We start from the raw sequence: 19,981 nt of genomic DNA on the forward strand, positions 1-19,981 counted from the left end.
GTGTGTGTGTGTGTGTGTGTTTGAGTCCAGGCTATATATAGCCTGCTATCGCATGCTTCTTTATTCAGTTACTGTATTCCCACTCCCACTCTAATGATCATGTATTACGCATTCACATGCACTCATTGCATCTGTTGAGTTATGGATGGCTCTTCTACCCAGGGAACCAGAGACCTCGCTCCACACCTGGGCTCATTATGAGCTCTATAGTTGCTGGGTGGAAGATGAAGGTTGTTGTGATGGTTGTTTTCATGGTTTGTTCTCTGGTTTGATGTCTCACCTATAGTCTCTCTCTCTCTCTCTCGCTCTCTCTCTCCAGGCTGTCTAACCCACACCGAGCAGCCTCTGGAGCTGCTGAAGGCATCCACCATGAACCACTTCCAGACTGGTAGGTTGTGTGTGTGTGTGTGTGTGTGTGTGTGTGTGTGTGTGTGTGTGTGTGTGTGTCTTTTTTTTTGTGTGTGTAGGGTTACAACATACTTCTACATACTGTAGAAAAGCTTCCTGGTTGACTGCTTCCGTAAGTCCTGCAAATAGGGCATGTTGGACAACAGGTGTGACGGGTGCATAACTTGCTATCTCGTCGCAGATTAAAAATATATTCGTTCTCTTCAGAAGCATTTTTTATTTATTTTTTTAAACGTAGCACCTGTAGCGTTCTGCTTGTTGGAGTTTTTTGCTGTACTCACTTTGTAAGTCTCTTTGGATTAAAGGCTCATCAAAATAGATGTAATGTAAATGTCATGTAATACTGGTTTTCAGCTGTTGTTGATGGTTTGCGGTGTGGCTGCGTAGATGGGGTGGTGTCATGTATTCCAGCTGACATCTGGAATGGGTAACGTCACTCTGGCTGAACTGGTGCTTACTGGTGTCGCTGGGATTACTGGCCCGGCCTGCTGACTTGCCATTTGGTGCTCTGACCTAGGAATACTGTACACTTGTTTACGTACGTATGTGTGTGTTTATTTGTATGCGTGCGATTTCGGAGGGGTGTGTTTTCCTTTTGGCTTTTAGTGTGGGCGGGTTTTCGGAGTGTTTTGCTCCCATGTGTGTTGCGTATGATGGCGTGATCTTGTAATGACTCCGTGAGCCCGTAATCACCTCCCCAAAGCTGTAGTGTCACACGCTGGTTTTAGCATCGGCCATGATGCATTCATCTCCGACGCGCTCCGGGTCAGGTTGAAGAGTGTGAGTGTTTGTGCTCGTGAAGGCCGAGAGAGAGGGTGAGAGAGGGACAGAGAGAGAGGGATGTGTCAATCGAGCTTCGCCCTCTCTCTCTCTCACTGTGGTTGACAGGAACGTGGGAAGTTCACGCGGTGACAGCGAGCTGTCAGCCCACCTCCAGCATGTCATCCCCATGTGGCGGAGGATCGATGCTGTCGCGGGGTATGACACATGTCGGCTAAGAACCCTGCTGGCGAGGTCTGCCGTGGCTCCGCTGAGGGTTACACGGCCTTTAAGCCCCGCCAAAAGAGGCGCATGCACGCTTATGCGTGCTAACAGGTGCTAATGTCTGCTAATGCTTGCTAACTGACACTAACGTTCGCTAATGCATTCTGACACATGCTATCGCGGGTTAACGTTTTGACGCACGCAAAACCACGCTTGTACATGCTAAGAGACGTAAACATTCGCTAATGCATTCTAACACATGCTAACACGGGTTTAGGTTTGGCAACACGCACAAACGCATGCTAACACACACGCGTTGACATGAGCTCACACAGACTATTGCTAACATGGTGTCACTTACTGAACCGTTCAGTAAGTCACCAATCCATATCCCATCAGCAAAGCAAATGGAAAAAAATAACATTGCTAACTGCTGTATTTATGTTTATCAAATATTTCAGTGCTACCGAAAAATTCCAATTATGTTATCTAATATCCAAATACAAAATGTACGGAGGATCATTTAATGATCCCATGTTTGGCCAGGCCAATAAAATGACGGCTACCATAACCTCAACTGCAACTTTGAATTGGAAGGCTTTCTGTCTTTTCTTTTCCTTACAATATATTTTCTTGTAATTATCTCTGGGATTTCACCAGGATATTTGAACAAAATCTAACCTAGCCTTCTACCTGCATTTCACAAACATGATTGGTACTCATATAAACATACATCTGTGTGTCCCCTGTTTTCCAAAGCATGTGGAAGCATTGAAACTACAATAAATATGACCTAAGGCGACTTGCAGTGTATTCTAGATGCATGCTACTCACGAGCAGCTAGGGACAATGAGGTACAAACCAAGTACGGCCGGCTGTGAGCCAAACTATACTATACCCTTCTTTCCCCTATATATATATATAGATAGATAGATAGATAGAATATGTATGCAGTAAAAAAATAAATAATTATATATATATATATATATATATCTCTATATATCTGCAGTAATAAACAGATTTGGCCAGTGTGGCATTGCCTCCCGAGCCCACCAATCGCAGTAATAACAGTAATAACTTGTGACAGCAGGCTCCTCGTCCACACCTAATGACGGGGTGTATTGTGCCGCTGTTAAGCTCTGACGTTCCTCTAAAACGAGATCTGGCCCTGGCTAGACAAATTATAACAAATCATAACACTTCCTCTCAATCAATCCGATCTGTTTTCTTGATGCAGCCCCCCAAAAATAAATGGCGACATTTGTTCCGCGCAGGAAATGCGATGTTCTATTAACACGCTTATCAAACGTGTTAAGTTTGTTCCCATGGCTTGCCAAGACTGTGTGTGTGTGTGTGTGTGTGTGTGTGTGTGTGTGTGTGTGTGTGTGTGTGTGTGTGTGTGTGTGTGTGTGTGTGTAAGGCACTGTGTGTGTAAGGCACTGTGTGTGGGTGGTTGGTTTAATTTGTAAGTCAACATAGTTTTCTTTTTTTGCCAGTAGAAGTCCATGTTTATGTGTTTTGGTTCCTCCTTAGTGGAACGTTACTACCAGTCAAATGTTTTATTTTATTGTTTGGCTGTTTGCCCTTATTTAAACCTGTTTGCCTGAGGAAGTGGTTTTGAAACTGCTGCTCTCGGGTTGCATATAAATCTTGGCTGCAAATTGTCTGTTTTAAATATTTGTTACTAACCTGTAACCATGGTACTTTTTGGAAAATAATAACACAAGCTACACTCTCAATATACTCCCATGTTATCCCTTCGAAAAGGTGTGTTTTAACCCCCCTTCTTAGCCCCACTCCTCCCTTCACTTTTCTCATCTCCTCTCCTAACCAAGACTCCTCTTACCTCAACTCCTCCCTTCACTTCTCTCCTCGCCTAAACAAGACTCCTCATCTCCACACCTCCCTAAACATCTCTCCTCTCCACACCTCCCCTCAGATCTCTCCTCTCATAACCAAGAGTCCTCTTCGCTTTCTCCTCTCCTCCCCTCCTCACCTAAACTGCTCTGGCCTCTCCCCTTCTCTCCCCTCACTTCTTTGCTCTCCATTCACCTCCATTCACATCTCATGTAAAACCACCACTCCCATCATTGCATTTTTACCCACAATAGAAAAGATTGATTGAAATTGCTTTGCTGACAAAGTTGTATTGAAGCTTACACTTCCGGTTCATAACCACTTCTTTGCATTTTTATTTCAGCCAAGCGTAAGTTGGCTATACTGCAAAATTCAGACCAAACTATGCTCCATGTTTCCTAGTGTATTTGCTTGAAAATGAGTTCGAAAAACAACTACAGAAAGGTTTGTGTGTGTGTCTGTGTGTGTGAGTGTGTGTGTGTGTGTGTGTGTGTGTGTGTGTGTGTGTGTGAGTGTGTTGCCCGTGTAGTGCACTGTGAGCTAAACCGAGCTGATTCTCCTCCAGCCAAGCAGATTTCTATTCTTGCTCTGCACAAATTAGCTGCAGCCCACACACACACATGGCTGTCCAACACCAGACGCTGTGTGTGTGTGTGTGAAGGATGGGAGGAAGACAGAAGGAAGAGCTAGATTGGATGATGGATAACAAACGAGGAGTAATGTAACAATTCACTGTGTGTTGTCTGAGAGAGTGAGAGAGAGAACCAGAGGTCATGTTCTCTAGGTGTCCTTGACCTTTTACCACTGGATGAGAGCTGGGTGCTCACCAGGTTCCGTCCGTCCATCCATCCGTCTGTCTGTCTGGCTGTCTGTCTGTCTGGTGTGTGTGTCTGTCTGGTGTGTTTGTGTCCGTCTGTCTGTCTGTTGGTCTGTCTTGTGTGTGTGTGTGTGTGTGTGTGTCTGTCTGTCTCGTGTGTGTGTCTGTCTGTCTGTGTGTGTGTGTGCGTGTGTGTGTGCGTGTGCGTGTGCGTGTGTGTTGGCGCTGGTTCTGTGTCACCCCGGACACTAGTGCCAGTCTCCCAGATGGCCTGCATGGATCCTGGCTCCCCCTCCTCTCCACCTCCTCCCCCTCCTCTCCTCTCCACCTCCTCCCACTCCACCTCCTCCCCATGGCCCTGGCATGGACAGTGGTTCTGGGTGCCAGGTGCCAGTCAAGGGGGAGAGAGGAGCAGGGAGAAGAGGAGCTGTTAAGGAGAGAGGAGCTGGGAGGAAGAGAGAGGAGGAGCTGTGAAGAGAGAGGAGCAGGGAGCTTAGGAGAGATGAGGAGGAGGAGGAGGAGGAGGAGGATGAGTGGTAGAGGTAGGAGCAGCAGTGGATTCAAGGCTACAACATATTCAAGGCAAAAACAAAAAGGGTTTGTTGTGAACCCATTTTTAATGGGCACACACGTATCATACAAACCATGAACTCTGGGTGAACTGCCTTCTCCGTCGAGTGCGTTTCTCCACTCCAAAGCGGAATATTATCAGTGTCATTTATGAATGAAAACCGGGGAAGCAATCAATCGCCTGCAGCCATTGCCTTCATCTGCATTTCTACACTTACATTATGTATCAATACATGTGACCTATATTTCTCACTACTCCACCTTGTATCCAACCCTTGGGCCACATTGTTTTCAGTTTAGTGTGGGGGGGCGGGGTCGTCTGGGTCCACTCTACCTCCCATGCCAGGGTCTCCTACATGGGCTAGACAGGCACCGAACCCCCCAGGCGCTCCCCCTGGCCTCGAACCAGGGCCCGCAGGAGCTGTTGTCTGTTCTGTGAGGAGAGAGGAGAGAGGAGAGAGGAGGGGAGACCAGAGGAAGGAATGGAGGAGAGGGAGGAGAGACGAGGGGGAGAGACCAGAGGAAGGGGTGGAGGAGGAGAGGGGGGAGAGGAGGAGAGAAGAGGGGGAGAGCCCAGAGGAAGGGGTGGAGGAGAGGGGGGGGGGGGGGAGGAGAGAAGAGGGGGAGAGACCAGAGGAAGGGATGGATGAGAGGAGAGAGTGAGAGAGGGGTTGAGGATGGGCAATGAGGAGATGAAGAGGAACGGGGGAAGAGGAGATAAGATAAGAGGAGTGTAATGATGCAAGGTTGCCGGTCTGTGGGATGTGATAAAGCAGAGAGAAGTATAACCAGAAAAGTCTGATTTAAGAGAAGAGAGGGAATTGAGGAGTAAAATGGAGTGCCCCGCTTACTAATTATATCAGTCCAGATATAGCCTCGGGTGAGCGCACACACACACACACACACACTGCACGCTTCACACTACTCAAACTACACGCGCATAAAAATAGAAAGAAAAGCTCACATATAGAAAGCCGCATTTAGAAAGTGAGTAACACACTTAAAGAGCCTGGATTGAGTTAAACTAGCTAGATTTGGGAGTTCAAGAAGAACAAGACCGACAGACAGACGGACCTGGTCTGCCTTTTTGCAGGTTGTTTGGTCTTAATGCCTGAATAAAATAGAAAGCCTTTATTTTTATTGTATAACTATAATAGGAGTGCTGCATTCACAGGTGCATTTGGGACTGCTAAAACCACTCAACAGGTCCTATTAAGTTATAATTAATGTTAAAAATATCTGTATATATTTATAGCACTAAAATATATGCCAGAGTGCAGTCTGGTTCCTCCGTCTGAGTCTGAAGGGGTTGGACATCCTTTTTTCATGCTTCCCACTTATGAATTTTGTATAAGGACCAGTCTGTATTTTTGATTTGCTTGAAATGTCTGGTCTGGGCTGGATGTGTGTAGGAGGGGGAGAGAGGTGAGAGTGAGAGGGGGAGAGCGGGGTAGACGGAGAGAAGAAGAGACTAACACAAACCCCTGCTAGAATCCGGTCCCTCAGCCACAGGTTCAGCCTCATACAGTAGAGTCGAGTTGGTATATGTTACCATCTTGGATGTGACGAGCTCTGTATGTACTACAAGAGTATGGTAGCCATTACTATCCTCAGCACACACCTAATGGTGGAGTGTGTGTGTGTGTGTGTGTGTGTGTGTGTGTGTGTGTGTGTGTGTGTGTGTGTGTGTGTGTGTGTGTGTGTGTGTGTGTGTGTGTGTGTGTGTGTGTGTGTGTGTGTGTGTGTGTGGGATTTCATTTTTTCATTTTTCCAAGTTATTAATATTGCATGGAGGCATGTGTGTGTGTGGTAGATGCTTTTGTGTGTGTAAGTGCATATGAGTGTGTGCACGGTGCATGTGTGCACAGATGTATGGTCCTTGAAATCAAAGTGATGGGGTGTTTTTCCAGTTTGTTTTTCCACTTCGCTACCTCCAATGTTTATTCTGGAGTGAACGGCTTGATTTATTTGATTTTTTTTGATTTTTGGCTTCTTTCTTGATTTGTCTGTCTGTCTGTCTGTTTGGCTTTCTGTCTGTCTGTCTGTCTGTCTGCATCACATTCAGTATATTGACAGGTCTGTAGGCCTATTTCTCCACGCTCACACACACGCGTATGAACACACACATAATTGCGCGTTGTTGTGAAGGCTCTTAAAAGCCGCATCTTTGCTCCATGGGTGGAGGGGGGCTTTTGGAACCATATATAATAGATGAACACTCCATGGTCCGGACGTGACCCCCTCCTTTCAGGCTCCACCAACTCCTCCAGCACCACTACCTCCACCTCGTCGGCCCCCACCTCCATCCATCTACACCTTCACCACCACCAGCTCTTCCACCTCCAACTCCAACACAACCATCACCACCACAACCATAACTAGCTGCACCATCACCACCACCTTGAGCAAGATGGTCCTAACCCCTACCTCCTTTGTGACCTGCCTCTTGAGCCAATGGCACGCTCAGTACTCAGGATAGAGGTAGTAAAAGCGGCGAATGATGAATGACGAAAGGGTCTTTATTATCGACCGACAGCCTGCAACTATACTTATGATTAACTATCCTGGTGTGTGTGTGTGTGTGTGTGTGTGTGTGTGTGTGTGTGTGTGTGTGTGTGTGTGTGTGTGTGTGTGTGTGTGTGTGTGTGTGTGTGTGTGTGTGTGTGTGTGTGTGTGTGTGTCCTGCAGGGCCACCAGTCCGACCTGGGGGTTCTGAGTGCACAGGGGGTGCTCGTTGGAGCTGTGTGTAGCGTAGCCACGGGAGCTAATGGTTCCCTGTCTGCCGTAGGAGTGGCTGTGCAGGGAAACATTAGCATCCAGACAGGGAGTAAAAAATACATGACCGCAGCTCCCCCAGGGGTCTGGACAGATAGATAGAGAGATGCGGTGTCCTTTGTTGTCTTGCATTCAGAGATTTTTATTTCTTTCGAGTTTTTATTATTTGATAAAACAATTGGTATGTTTTTTTCTACTTTTTGTTTTGGCTTATTGGCACTTGATTAGCCTGGTACCCATGCTGCCCATACGCGTTACCGTTCGATGCAGCCTTAGATAGTGTTCTAAGCAGTTTAGAACCCAAGTTTGTTTTGAAAAAATAGCAACTTTCGGCGTTAAAACTCTTTCATTACCAAGAAGGATGTCTTTGCCCTGCTACCAACAGGCTTTGATTGGCTATGAGCTACGTACAGACTCGTATGATAGACATTCGTAGCGCCCAATAAACGGCTCCGGGCAATCGTAAACCACGCCTCAAATACGAGAAAATGAATGTGTGGTTCCCAGACCTCATCTCAATGTAGATTGAGATGAGGTCTTGCGTTAGCCAGGCTAGCACTTAATAGCAATAACATAAAATATGTCGCACACATGCATTCAGACACTACAGCTTCTAGCGTGATTTTAGGTTTGTGTTTATATTTTTTATTTCATGTATCTATCAATGTAAAAAAAAACTGTGTGTGTGTTCGCTGATGCATAGGGCCGGAAGTAGACACACTTACAGACTGAATATTCCATTGTTCAGTTCCTAGGTGTTTTTGTTTTGTTTTCTTTGTGTTGATTGTATAGTGTGTACAGTATATGTTGGTGCAACATGGGTTAAATTTCTCGGAAAGGCACCAGGGTTGGTTAACATTTCTAAGAGTGCGCCTTTGTTTGGCTTCCATGTTGATCTGGGCTGAGCCAGCAGTTGTAGGTGATAAGGTCTTCTATGGGGGGAGGGGGGGGGGGGGGGGGGGGAGAGTCTAAAAGAGGAAAGGAGGTCATCAAACAAAAATAAACTATTTGTTTCAGAGTCTGAAACACACACATATGTACAGTTAATGCATGTAGGCACACACCCACACACACACGCACCATAGGGAGGTTGAAAGGGAAAACCGAGAGAGAGTGTGTGTGTGTATTATAAATAACCCTAATCAATAATAAATGACATCGTATCTCATATATTTGGAGTCGGCCTGAAATCCTCAAGAGGGATGGATAAAAGGCAGCCCCTCCCCCCTACACACATACACGCACACGCACACACACCAGCTGCGGATAGCAGATGAGGGGCGGAGGATGTTTCTGGAGGCTCTTTTCGTGTGTGCGTGGGTGCACATGTGTGTGCGTGATTTTTCCGTGTGGCGGACGATGGTCATTATTTATTCATCTCTCCGTCTGCCTGGCTGCCAGGGACTGTACTCCTGCACGCTCACAATCATTACGCCACATGTAATATTTAACACACACACACACACACACACACACACACACACACACACACACACACACACACACACACACACACACACACACACACACACACACACACACACACACACACACACACACACTCTATCAATTATATATACACAGATTTCTAGATGGATATAAATAAATATATATAAATATACATATATACACACGTGTATGTACACACGCATCAGAATTGTATAAAAACATACGCACAGGCCCTCATGTATTAAACATAGACAGAGATTAAGTCGCTCTTTTTTTTTTTATTGTTTTCTTTGTATTTAACACACACACACACACACACACACACACACACAGCCCCCCCCCCGAGGCCCCTCAACAGATTATTTGTCTCTTTACGCTATACAGCGCCATAAAACCAAGATGTATCCCCTTCGAAGGTGCGTCCATAGTAGCAGTCGGAGCTGAGGATCTGCAGGTTGTGAGAGAGGGAGAGGGGGGGAATCATTTTCTATGATCAACTATTATGATCTGTCTGTCACTTTCCCCAGTCACATTTTATCATCGCTCCTAACACATTGCACAAAAAAGGCTTTCCTAGAGGGGGTTGGGGGGGGGGGGGTTGCTGCAGAGAGTTGTTGACACTCTCTGCAGTTTGCCTAAAGAAACAAAGTATCTTCTGGCTACCGTAGACTGCTCGCACACTCACTCCCTCAACACCACGTCACTCACTCACTCACTCCCTGAACATTCCATCACTCGCTAGCAAAAAATAATAAAATAACATTTTGACAAGAGCAACACAGCCTCTGGATCTCCACAGACGTGCTGCTGGTTCATGGCTGTAAAATGGTCACTCCTCACAAATAAATGTTGTTGTCATGGATCAGTGGTGCATTCAGTGAATCCATTCCCAAATGGCCCCAGTGCATTGATGAACAGCACTGCCACCCAGCGCTGTACCTCACGTAGGGTTAGGATCACTCTGCCTCTTCGTTCACTGGCCTCGCTCACACGACAGAGCTTGCTGGCGCTCGCTCGCTCGCCCAAAGCCATGCTCGTCGGCCGCGCTTTGTTTACCCCGGAAAACTCAACTCTGACGTCAACACACTGATGACAAACACCTTATCTCTGGGGTGTGTGTGTGTGTGTGTGTGTGTGTGTGTGTGTGTGTGTGTGTGTGTGTGTGTGTGTGTGTGTGTGTGTGTGTGTGTGTGTGTGTGTGTGTGTGTGTGTGTGTGTGTGTGTGTGTGTGTGTGTGGGGTCAGAGCAAACAATGCTGCTTGCTGAATACTTCAAAAATAGCCACTGTTGACACACACACACACACACACACTAACACAATCTAGTGATAAACAGCAGAGATCAAACAAGGAAGCCAGTTCTCCCTGTCTTTTCCGGTGTTCCCGTCTATGGTCTACATCGACAACTTGGAAGTTCAAGCGTGCCTTTTTTTTTTTTAATAGCATATATTATCAGTAGCAAAGGGGGAGTGCTCTCCCTTTGGTCCTCTGTGGCGGTGGGAGAAGAGATAACTGCTTTGAGGCGGTTAGTTCTAATCCTCTGCTTAATGGATCGCTGTGGCTCTGCGGAGTCTAAAAATAATGGATTTCTTTAACACATGGACAATGCGAGATTCAGAATACTTATTTTCTGTCCTTCTTCCAATCCAGTGGAGCCAAACCTTTATTCTTTTTAGTATTTATACAAAAAAATATGTAATTTTTATTGTAAAAAAATTCAGGAAGTGAGAAAGTGTGGAGTTGTTAGCCTAGATATGATGATTTGCTCGTGATTTGACAAAAATAAACTCAAATTAATTGATTTGATTTGATGAATTTTTCAAGCTAAAAATAGACGGAGCGAAAGAAGATAAATAGTTCTCAAACATTACCCAGTGATCTATTATTCATTAATTGATTGAGTTGCACCATTGATCTATATGGTAATCCTTTGTCATGCAAACACAACACTTTTTAGGTCCGCCCACGCCCAATAAGAATTCCCTTTACCTGAGGTTGGCCTTTAATTTTGGGCTGACAAAGGAATGTCTTCGCAAGTACTTAAAAACACACACACATACACATAAACACAGGCCCGCCCACTACTTGTTGACTTTAGTTCATGTTAGTCAGATCGGTCTCTCTGTGTGTGTGTGTGTGTGTGTGTGTGTGTGTGTGTGTGTGTGTGTGTGTGTGTGTGTGTGTGTGTGTGTGTGTGTGTGTGTGTGTGTGTGTGTGTGTGTGTGTGTGTGTGTGTGTGTGTGTGTGTGCAATATGACCGTAAGATATAAAATGGCAGTCATTGGTTGGCTTCGTTGTCACTCCATCGGCTCATCTATCTGCATGGCTAATAACCCCAGCTGACCATTCAATGAAGCCCCTCCCCTATAGAGTGGCGAAGTCACGCCCCTTCCGGTAGGGCTCATGGGACCTATGAGATCGAAAAATATGAATGGGTGTCAATGGAGAGAAAATAATTATTTTCTGGTCCCGGTCTTTATATGCCCTGGATTACACATATGTTGTTTGTGGATTTAAATGATAATTTTTCATGCAAAGAAAACTAAAAATGTTCGTGAAGAAGTTTGATAATTTTAGGTTTTATGTGAGGCCGCTTTGTGAACTACAGCTCTTCGCTGCTCTCGACGCATATGATATAAGTCACCACACCCGCCCTTGGAACTCGGCACAGAGATGGCGATCTCTCTGCCCCACTTCACCGCTTTTTCCAAGGGGAGGATAAAAGCATCGAAAGAGGTGAAAACCATTATAAGTCGGGGCACGTGCAGAGTTTCAGTTATGCCGATGGGAAGATTGTCGGTCTTCTCCACGCCAGTCGCAGGGAGCGTGACGTCACATACGAGCCGTGTAGTCTTTCTCGTTGTGTTTTCTCTACAGCCTTTATCTGAACAATTGCACAATAAACGGTCGAACTCTTTGCATGAAAAATTATCCTTTAAATCCACAAACAACATATGTGTAATCCAGGGCATATAAAGACCGGGACCAGAAAATAATTATTTTCTCTCCATTGACACCCATTCATATTTTTCGATCTCATAGGTCCCATGAGCCCTACCGGAAGGGCTGTGACTTCGCCACTCTATAAACATCTCACCCCTAGGAAGGGAGGGAGGGAGGGAGGGATGTAGCCTTAACTGAAATGTTCACACTTTCTGTTCAATTCCAATTCAAGTTTTGGTTGCATACTTTTTGCTGCTTTGGAAACACGCACGTACGAGTCCCGTGTCAACAAAGAGGTAGATTACATGATGTTGTACTAAAGCCTGCAGAGAGACCCATAAACATAGACAGCTAAAAATGTACAAAGCGCCGAGGTCTGTGATGTCACCATCAGGAGGGAGGGAGGGAGGGAGGGAGGGAGGGAGGAGGACTGAGAGAGAGGCAGAGAGCGAGAGAGCGGGAGTGGGAGGGGACAGTAGGCGCAGAGGGAGAGAGGGAAAGCAGAGTTTGCTCGGGCAGAGCAGAGTGCTGCCGTCAGTGGCGGAGTGAGCAGCGCAGAGAGAGCAGCGATAGAGCGAGACAGACCAAGAGAAGGAGAGCGAGAGAGAGAGGGAGAGGGAGAGAGGGGCAGAGGGAGCGGTTCCCTAGGCGATAGACACAGGCAGTTTTTTTTGGCTGAGTTCTGCCCTGCAGTGGACTTTACATCTCTAGTTCTTTCCCGCGGAGCTCTCCTGCGCACACACACACACACACACGTAAACAAAAAAACTCTACGGACCACACCACCAATGGGTAAGAGCTGAATTGTGTCTGTGTGTGTGTGATTGTGTGTACGTGCGTGCTATGACATGTTACGGTTTTGTTGAAGGGATATATTTACATGGTGTGGGTGTGTGTGTGTGCCTGCGTTTGTTTGGGTGTGGGTGTATGCAAGTCTGTGCGTGGGTGTGTGTGAGAGTATTAACAGTGTTAAATTAATGTTAGTGTGATGTTCAGAGTTTAAGCCAGAGCAACACTTGCTGTAGTTTGATGAAACAGATGGCACTGACTGTGTGTGTGTGTGTGTGTGTGTGTGTGTGTGTGTGTGTGTGTGTGTGTGTGTGTGTGTGTGTGTGTGTGTGTGTTGCAACTAAATGAAAGCCGTTTCACTAAAACAGCTTATGTTTTAACAAAAAAAATGTATGCCTCTTTGAAAAGATTTTACACTAGACAGTTTGTACACACTCTACTTTCGAGTATCTATTCACTGTATTTTCTCTCAACTCAGCAAACTGACACCATTTTATTCAATGCTGGGGCATGTGATGATGCTGGGTTGTTTTCTTCTTTACACCACATTTAAATATGTTCACTTACACTTTGTGTGTGTGTGTGTTTAGTGTCTGTTTGTGTGTACGTGTGTGTGAACCTATGTGGGTGGCTGTATTGCACGGTACGGCATGCAAGTGTAGCTTTTCTGTTGGCGAGCCGAAGAATCGCGTGGTATGTCCTCAAAGTGAGGACCGACATGCTCGCATCTGATCAGTCAAGGACAGGGATGCGGTCCCCATGACGACGGACCGGATGTGCGAACGTTCAAACCCTCGTCGGCTGCCGCCTGTATCGTTGCGTCGAGTCTGACTCATCCTGCGCTCGCTCCCACCCCACCGTGGTGCCTCCTGACGTCACTCGCTGCTGTGTTCCAGCGTGGTTCTGTGTCCGGCCCGGTGCCCTGCCAGCCTATTGGCACCCTGTTTCCACAAGGCTCACTGTAAAGATTGTTTACGGGAAACAGGTTCCCTTTTAGTGCACACAAGTGGTGACGGCCCGCATGCATGCACGCACGTGTGTGCAGCCATGACAACAGGGCTAGTGAGGGTGGGGGGAAACAATGATGTAAGGGACCAAAGACTCCAGGAGTCAAGTGAAAAGAGGAGGAAGGAGAGTTGAGTTTGTGGGTGGGTAGACAAAAGAGGAGTGGGAGGGAGGGTGGGACACACACACACACACACACACACACACACACACACACACACACACACACACACACACACACACACACACACACACACACACACACACACACACACACACACACACTGCAGTTCAGTCACCGTCTTCCACCTGCACCACACACAGCCAGATAGTGCTGAGGTGCTCACAGTCCAGCCATGTGCTGGTCTCGCATTTTTTTTTGCTGTTTGGCGCTCATTGGTCCGTGCTCAGCCCGAGGCCACACCCCTCTCCATCACCCCGGCCAACCGGTGCTACTAATCCCACCGGTCACCATGGCACCCCGCGCTGTCCCCTGGGACCACCGCCATGCTAACCAAACTATGACACTCAACACTGCAATGTCAGGAAGCACATTTACTGCTACCGTGTGTGTGTGTGTGTGTGTATGTATGTGTGTGTGTGTGTGTGTGTGTGTGTGTGCGCGCACTTGTCTGGTGGGACTGGGTCTTTCCCAGAGGGAAATCCTGTTCTATAAATAGCCGTTTGATCCATGACGCTAGCCTGGGGCGGGCGAGGTACAGAGAGATGGAGAGAGAGTTAGAGGGGAGGGGCCGGGGGGAGGGGGGTTATGAGAGATTAAAAAGAGGGGAAACTATGGTGTGACAGAGCGATTAAACACTTTAATTAAAGCCATGTTGACGGATTGTGGATCCTCGCTCCTTCCATTGATTATTGCACCGCTTGGATCGGTCGTGGAATAGAAACGGTTTGATTGAACGCTAGCTAGGGTCCTATGAATGTACACATCTCAGGAGTCTGGGAACCGCAAAGAACAGTCTGTTGAAAGGAGAGCTATACCATGTCTTCATGCTGTTCTCTGTTCAACATAAAAGCCTACACTTTCGCCGTTTTAAATTATTTAAATACTTTTTTCAAGTATTGTTTTTTTTTAATTCAAGTTTTAAGGAAATAATCGACTATTGCTACTTTCTATCTTCCTTATGTCTAAGGTTAAAGTTGCCTTTCTCTTTGGCCTTCAGACTTTTCTGTTCTGCAGTAGTTCCTTTATGAAGGAATGCAGCGTGTGCTGCATGAGTCATCATCAACAATGCTCTCCCAAGCAATAAACACCACAAATGTTTGCAATGAAACTGAGAAATCGGTGGGGGAAAAAAAAAAGCAGTACCCCTCCCCTTCAAACCATATCTAGCCCCCTGGATGACTTTAATATTCAATTATTCTGGTCCATGCCCTTAATGAGCAGGGGGGGGGGGGGGGGGGTGGAGGGCCACTTGCTTTAGGATGCCTACAGAGACGCTTCGGCTATTGGAGTTCAAACCAAGAACCTTTTCATCTGGGAATCAAGCCCCTTAACCGCTGGACTATTCCGTACCCCGGGACTGGACGTCCCCCCCTAGAACTGAAGATGTGATTGGTGTGTTGACTTCTAATCGGAGGCCTCATGTTGCCCTCTGCTGCTTAACATACAGTCCGTACAGTCCGGATGGGAGATGGTTCACCAAGAGACTGGTGGACCCCAGCACTATGGATGATGGAGTGGGTGTGTGTGTGTTGGCTGCGTTGGTTCTCTGGTCAGGGTCCTCCCTCTAGTTCCTCTATCTCTCTCGCTCTCTCGCTCCCTCGCCCCTGCTTTCCTTTTCTACTCCATTTTCCCTCTCAATTGAATCTTTCATTCTCTCTATTTCGCTTGCCCTTTCGGATCGTGCCTTTCTCCAATCATCCCTCCCTCCCACTCATCTCTCTCTCTGTCCCGGTCTGTGTCTGCAGAAGGCTGTATGTGGTCATGTGCTCTCCGGCTCGCCTCGGCATCCTCTCCCGTCAGTGATCGGTTAGCTGCTCCTTTTGTTAGTGGAGCATCGATATGATGCACGCTAGCCAGCGTACACAAGGTGTATTCAGGGTTTGCACCAAGAGTATGTCCTCATGCCACAATCCCATGTGGAATAGTGTTCACAGTGATGACGGTGATCTGCATTGGATCTTGTCCAATTAAAGTGGTGTCCTTTTAAGTTTCGTATGAATGCATTGTTCATGGAGATGAATTGCTGTATTGTATTCATATTAAGGATATGTAGAGGATATAGATGCAGCATTACGCAAGAATGTTTCTGTGATTGCAAAACATGTCCCGTTGTTCAGTCTATAAATAGCCCGTGTGAGTGAGCAGGTTTGTCGTGCTGACATTTTCCCCTGAAGTGAGGGATTTTTTTGGATCGTTTCCTTGTCTGATAGATCATGTCTTGGGTAAGGGTTTTGGACTTCCGGTCAAGCTGACCAGTGTCTGAATTCATTATAAGGCACTAGGAAGTGGTTATATTGGGGGCCAGGGGGGGCAGTCCCTGTGGGCAGGTTAGAGGGCTATGGCCACAGCCAGCCTGGCAGTATCTCCTCCGTACACACTGGGGCTCCAGTTAGTCAGCCTGTGCGTCAGCTAGCTGTGTGTGTGTGATACATTTGTGTGTGTGCGTGATATATTTGTTTGTGTGTATGCAATACTTTTGTGTGTGTGTGTGTGTGTGTGTGTGTGTGTGTGTGTGTGTGTGTGTGTGTGGTCTTTGCACGCATTCATGCGTGTGGTGTGTGTATATCAGGATCAATGCAAGTTGGTGCCTGGGTGTGTGTGTCGGGGTGCGTGCATGCGTGCCTACTGGGCATCAGAGGGCCGGGGGGCCCCATGCTATTCCCAGCAGCCTATGGGAAAGTGGTGAGCGGAGGGGACGCTAATTGAGGCCAAGTTCATGCGTGTCTCGGCGAGGCTGGAGAGGACCTGAAAGAGGCCAATGTGTTGAGTGCCACCCCACACTGACCTCTGGCCCTGACAAAACCATGCATTTGATCAGTCCACCATACTGCTGGCCTGTTGTTGTTGTGTGGATGTGTTGTCTGTTTGGAAACATCAGATTACTTCTGGGTGGGTGGGTGGGCGGTCTTTGTTTTTGTTTGTGTGTGTTGTTTTTGTTTGTTTTGTTTTTTCTAGAAACTGTTGACAGCCAAAGTTACATTTGTGTTACTGACGTATTTGTGTACTGTGTGTGCACAATAACGTTTTCATTGACAGTTAGGGTGTGTGTGTCAAACCAAATTGCATTCAGACGGTTTAATATATCTAATATTATAGAAAGAAATATCCTGTCTACTTGCGTAATAATTGAACATTGGAAAATAACATTTAGGAAATTGTAAAAATTAAGCTTTTATTTGGTAAGTGTTCTTGTTTTTAATGCAACATATTCTGTGAATCATCGTATTGGTCAGAGAGACGATTTCATGGTCACTGATTGCCTCTTCCCGGAACCACAGTCTATTACTCACTTAAGGAACTGAATCGACACTTTATGTAATCCAATCAAAAACTCTCATATCACGACCAATGGTTGAGTCCCTGGCCCCGCCCCTCATCCCCCCCGTCTCCTCCTCTTCGTCAAACCCGGCTGGCACCGTAGCTCAAGTCACAGACCCAGTCCCTACTCTGGGGGTGCCGTGGTCCCCTTACTGACGGTGGCAGATCACATCCATCGTATGAAGCTCAGAAACGACGGAGAGATAAGCGAGATGCTTACGTTTGGGATGAGCCACAGTCTGTCACGCTGCTGATGAGCAGTCAGACATCAGCCCTTACACAATGAGTGGGCATTGTCTCGCACAATCAAGCAGTAATAACTGCCTTTTAAAACTGCTTGACCGAGACCATCCACGCGTCCAATCTATGTCCATAGCATCAGTTTAAAGACAGGGCACTAGTTTGGAAGTGTTTGCCTGTAACAGCTCATATGCACACAAAAGCTGCTGCTGACAAATCGAGGCCGGTACTAAATATTTCATATCAATTGGTAATGCAATATGTATGCCATATCTATCGGTAATGTAATAATGGCAATTTAGCAGCATCACTAATGTATTGCGAACCTTGAGGTTGTCGAGCCTTCAGAATAAAGATAGGGGATGGTCATTTTAAAAGCGCGCGCACACACACACACACACACACACACACACACACACACACACACACACACACACACACACACACACACACACACACACACACACACACACACACACACACACACACACACACACACACACACACACACACACACACACACACACACACTGCAGCTCCAGTCTGTCTGGTCGGACCACACCCTTCATCCCCCAGAGGAGGGTGTTGGGTTTCCTCCTGCCCTGTACCAGACCTCCCATTGGCTGTGCCAGACAGTTACTACCACTTCACCACCTTCCCATTGGACGGCGGCGGGACCAACGCCGTCTGTGATTGGTCGGACATGCACTCCTCCGGTTTCACGGGTATCAATAATGGTATTGGAGCATGTATGGGCACGGTGCCATCCCGCCGGGCCCGCGTGCGGTGCTCTAGTAGAGGTGAGGTCATGTTTATTCTGAGCCAGGAATCACAATCAGAAACGGTTGGATTGCCAAGAAAAGCGTTCGCATGCACAGGAAGTTTTAATATTATTTTCAACATTGGATATTATGACATTATGCACTGAAGCGTTTTCCAGCCCTAACACGCTGTGCCCGTTCATTATGTGCGTCATAAATTGAACGATTTTCGTTCCGCCCAGTAAATCACTAAAACTGCCGCGTCTACTGCACAGCTGCTGCCTGATTTGAAAAGTATTACAGAGCCCAAGAAAGGCTGTGAGGCGATTCAATATCGTAATGCGTTGGCCAATGCCGTCATTTTGCCTCGTCCTTGGTTCGGTACGCAATAAACCGCCGGGGCATATTCTGAAGAATGCCTCGCCGATGGTTTCGTCGGCCAAGCATCTGTTTGTGTTGCGTAGATGAAAAACCCCTCAGGGCTTTTTAATAACAGCATTATTGGACTGTAGATATTTCACCCCTGGGGGGTGGGATGGGGGGTGGGGGGTGTAGTAGTAGACTGAGCCAGTATTTGGTGTCATCTGCTGTAGGATTACTCCGGTGTGTGTGTGTACCACAAGATGTACTTTATGGGCCGTTTTTACACAACCCTAATCTCCAAGTCCACTAATGCTTTGGGTTTGGTTTTGTTTCGTTGTTCCAACCCACCCCTCCCCGGTAGAGATGATGTCGACAGCAGATTGTTGTTGGCATGCTTGTGTGTTTGGTCTGTGTTTGTAAAGCACAAAGTAGTGATGTACGAGGATGGAGTAGAGGGCTATCACTTGCTCATGATATGCGGGAGGTATTGCAGATTGAATAGTGGAGGTGTTTTGTGATGACGCGGGCCGGTAAATCCCTGCCGTAGCAAAGGGATTGTTTTTGCCCTGTTGCCATGTTGCATCATTCGTGTGTGTGTGTGTGTGTGTGTGTGTGTGTGTGTGTGTGTGTGTGTGTGTGTGTGTGTGTGTGTGTGTGTGTGTGTGTGTGTGTGTGTGTGTGTGTGTGTGTGTGTGTGTGTGTGTGTGAGAATCTGCAGGAAGTGTATTCTCGTTTTTTTGGACAGCATGTGTGTGGGTGTACGGTACGTACTGTAAGTGTTCATGTGTATTGGTGTGAGGTGAGTTTATGGCACTGTGTGTGTGCGTGTGTGTGTGTGGGCGCTGGTGTATCATCATCATCAAGCTAGCTGAGTGACGTGGGTGTTCTATCAGGGATGCAAATCTGTGACTGTGTGCGTGACTGTATGCTCATACCATAGACTGTATGATTCAGGTTAAAAAAGTGTCTCTCGTCACATAATTGAATCGAAACTTTATCCTTGATCAGACGTGTCTCTGTAGGTGTCTGTTTGTGTGTGTGCACTCATACAGTATATACATATGTGTGTGAATGTGTGTGCGTGCACAAGTGTGCGTGTGCTTGTGTGCTGAGCATGCATGCATGTTTGACTATATTTAATGTTTCATACTGCTAATGCTCTTATCTTAAGCCTCTTACTTAACCAATGTGTGCATCAGTGGAGTGGGTTTAGATGTTTAGCCTGCCAATAGGCCCGTTTATTTTTATCGCACTTGGGCTTTACATTAGAATATGCACAACATAAGTGTAAATGTGAAAATAATGTGTCTGTGTATAAATATAGATATAGAGAGATATATCGATATAGATATAGAGATAGAGGCAGGCCTTAACGGAAACCCACAGTGAGTGAAAAGAGGTTCTCCGCCAGGGCTTTAAGTGGCTATAGTCAGGGCTAGTCTCACACTTTCAGGAAGACTGTGTTCCAGCTAATGGCTGCATAATGCCTGAAGGCGCTCTCACCACGTTTGCTTCGCAC

The 19,981-nt window shown here is 46.7% G+C and overlaps 1 pseudogene; it reads left to right on the plus strand.

Annotated features, from left to right (window-relative positions):
* Window positions 1-19,981, plus strand: part of LOC132448827 (histone deacetylase 4-like) — a 101,306-nt pseudogene that overhangs the window by 36,765 nt on the left and 44,560 nt on the right.

Source organism: Gadus macrocephalus, chromosome 20, assembly GCF_031168955.1.
Source record: "Gadus macrocephalus chromosome 20, ASM3116895v1".
Taxonomy (NCBI): domain Eukaryota; kingdom Metazoa; phylum Chordata; class Actinopteri; order Gadiformes; family Gadidae; genus Gadus; species Gadus macrocephalus.